The following is a 3,416-nucleotide window of genomic DNA, read 5'->3' on the forward strand; positions in this document are numbered from 1 at the left end:
AGTCAAGACTTTCACTAAGAATCTTAAAAATATTAATCATGTTTTGGCTATAAGTAACAAAGCATGAAGTTTGATTGGATTCAGAATATCATGAGGTATGTCAGTATGAAAACAATCTCAACTTAAAACAAGCCAATAAATATTTACTAGAGCCCAAATCAACTTTTAGCAAATGTATTTTGAGCTACCCTATGATAGTGTTAGGAGATTTTACTAAATTGAAATTGTACTGACCGGAGCCTAAAGCACAACCTCCTTGTGCTCAAATAACCTAAATCCCTAATTGGCCCCCACTAAGTTGGTATGTATACCTTGTATAATCCCCTGCCCTTGTGTGTGGGTGGGCCGGACCTAATCAGATGACCCCTTTTAAAAAAAAAGGAGAGTCTATAGGTTAAGGACAAAGTCAGAGAAAGTTGAAGCGTCAAATTATATCTATATCTATTTTCAGTCTAAACTTTTTTATTTTCAAAAGTTATAGAAACAGAATCATGCATGACGTAAATTTCTTTAAAAAAATTTTTCCCCACTCAGCAAAATTTCCTTTATTCAAGTTGTTGCATCAACAGTTTGTTTCTTTTTATTGCTGAGTATTAGTCCATGATATGTATATAGCACAGTTTATTTAACCATTCACCTGCTGAAGAATACTTGGGTTGTTTCCAGTTTGGGGTTATTATGAATAAAGCTGCTAAAGATTACTATACAGGTGCTACAAGTGCTGGTGTACAGGTGTTTGTGTGAACATCGATTTTCATTTCTCTGGGATAAATGCCCAGGAATGCAACTGCTGGGCTGTATACTAAGTGCAAGTTTAATTTTATAAAAAAAAAAAAAAAAAAAAAAAAAAAAAAAAGCCAAACTATTTTCCAGAGTGGCTGTACCATCTTACTTTCACACCAGCAATGTACACATGATTCAATTTCACGGCATCCTCTCTAGCATTTGGTGTTATTACTATTCTCAATTTTAGCCATTTTCATAAGTGTGCAGTGATATTTCATTGATTTTAATTTGTATTTCTTTAATAGCTGTTGATGCTAAAGATCCTTTCATGTGGTTATTTGATATACGTATACCCTCTTTGGTGAAATGTCTTTTCACATCTTTTGTCCATTTTCTAAATTGTTTTAATGTTGAAATTTGAGAATTCCTCTTATATTCCAGATGCAAGTGCTTTGTCAGACCTGTGGTTTGTAAATATTTTCTCCCAGTTTGTAGCTTATTTATTCATACTCTTATCAGAGTCTCTCACAGGGAAAAAGCTTTTTGTTTTGATGTAGTCCAATTTATCAAATTTTCTTTTTATGGGTTATATATTCTTGTTGTCAAATCTAAAAACCTTTTACCTAGCCTTAGGATATGAAGATTTTCTACTTCTTTTTCTTAAAAGTTTTATAGTTTTATGTCATACATTTAAAATCTGTGATCCACACTGAGTTAATTTTTGTGTAAGATATGAGGTTTAGGTTGAAGCTCATTTATTTGCCTCTAGTTGTCCAATTGTTCCAGCACGATTTGTTGAAAAGGCTATCGTTCCTCTATTGAATTGTCTTTACACCTCTGTCAAAAATCAGCTGGACACATTTATGTGGTTCTATTTCAGGCTTCTTAATTCTATTCTGTTGATTTGTGTGTATCCTTCCACCAATAACCACAATGTCTTGGTTACTGTTGATAAACAGTAAGCCTTAACACTGCATATACTGATTCCTCCCACTTTATTCCTCTTTTTCAAAACTGTTATAGCTTGTCTAGAATCTTTGCTTTTTCATACAAATTTAAAATAAGTCTATATCTACAAAAAAAATGTTGCTGCAATTTTTAAATCTTTTTTTTTTTTTTTTTGCTGGAGTGAAATATATATAAGACGTTTTAAGCATTTTTAAGTTTAAGCATTTTTAAGTGTATGGTTCAGTACACTAAAACAAAGATGCTGCAAAGATTAGATAAGAGGGCAGTGTAAATAACTCTGTGTCGACGCATTTGAAAATACATGAAATAGCTCTCCCCAGGCTGGCACTTACTCACCAAGGAGAAGGCCATGCTCAGTTTGAGCATGAAGATCTGAAGCCCAAGAGCCAGAACCTGGATGAGTTTGAGCCTGGCATCTCCCAGGCTCTCCTTAAGCTGGAGCTGAACTCAAAACCTCAAGGTCCAACTAAGGGAGCTGAATATAAGAGCAGCCAAGGAAACTAAAGTTGGTGGCAGTCAAAAACCTATTATAATTTTTGTTCCTGTTCCTCAACTGAAATCTTTCCAGAAAATTCAAGTCCCGCTAGTACATGAATTAGAGAAAAAGTTCAGTGGGAAGCATGTTGTCTTCACTGCTCAGAAAATTCTGCCTAAGCCAACTTGAAAAAGCCGTACCAAAAAATGAGCAAAAGCATCCTAAGAGCTATGTACAATGCGATCCTGGAGGACTTGATTTTCCCAAGTCAAATTGTGGGCAAAAAACTTTGTGTGAAACTGGATGGCAGCTGACTCATAAAGGTTTATTTGGATAAAGCACAGCAGAATAATGTGGAACACAAGGTAGAAACTTTTCTATAAGAAGCTCATGGGCAAGGATGTTAACTTTGAATTCCCAGAGTTTCAGTTGTAAACAAAAATGACTAAAATATCATTCACAATTAAAAAATGAGAAAACTTATGAAATTAACTCTAGAAAAAATTATCTTATGTGACTCAAACAAGATAAAATCCAATATCCTATGACTATTAAAGAAGTTGAATCAGCATTAAAAAAAACTCCTCAAATAAAATACCAGAATAAAATGATTTTATAAGAGAGATTATCAAGTATTCAAGGTTCATATAACTCTAAACTTATATAATCTCTTCCAGAGATAAGAAATAAAATGCCTCAATTTATAATTATTAAAAGTCAGTTTAACCTTGAAATAAAAACCATAACAAAGACAGGAAAGGAGTATTATTGGATATTCTCATTCATGAAATAGATACAACGTTCTAACTGAAATATTAGTAAATTGAATCTAGCAATGCATAAAGAAAGAAAATAATACGTCATGCTCAAGTCAGGTTTATCCCAGGAATGCAAATGATTTCCAGTGTCCTGGCCTGTGTAACAAGATCAATGGTGGAGCCGTTCACAGACGAAGGAAGCGCAGTGTTTGGAGCTAAGTCCATGAGAATGATGATGTGCTGAGTGCAAGAAGCTTGTGAATATCCAAATAGAGATGCCTAGGCAGCAACCAAAAGTACTGGTCTGGAGCTCAAGTATAAGCTGGGCTGGAGACACAGCACTGAGAATCACCAGTACGGAAGTAGTACCAAAAGTCCTACCAGTGGGATGGAATTACCCAGGGAAACTGGGATGAAGACAGAAGAGAACCAATGCCCGAATCCCAGACAACCCCAATGTTTAAGGAAGAAGATTCCCTAAAGATTGG

General features: G+C 34.7%; 1 protein-coding gene and 1 pseudogene across 1 annotated transcript in view; one reads left to right on the plus strand and one right to left on the minus strand.

Annotated features, from left to right (window-relative positions):
• ATRN (attractin) overlaps nt 1-3,416 on the minus strand; it is a 140,470-nt gene that overhangs the window by 32,233 nt on the left and 104,821 nt on the right. The gene's annotated exons all lie outside the window — the stretch shown is intronic.
• LOC107196375 lies at nt 64-2,701 on the plus strand (annotated as a pseudogene).

Source organism: Pteropus alecto, unplaced genomic scaffold (genome assembly GCF_000325575.1).
Source record: "Pteropus alecto unplaced genomic scaffold, ASM32557v1 scaffold45, whole genome shotgun sequence".
Lineage (NCBI taxonomy): Eukaryota > Metazoa > Chordata > Mammalia > Chiroptera > Pteropodidae > Pteropus > Pteropus alecto.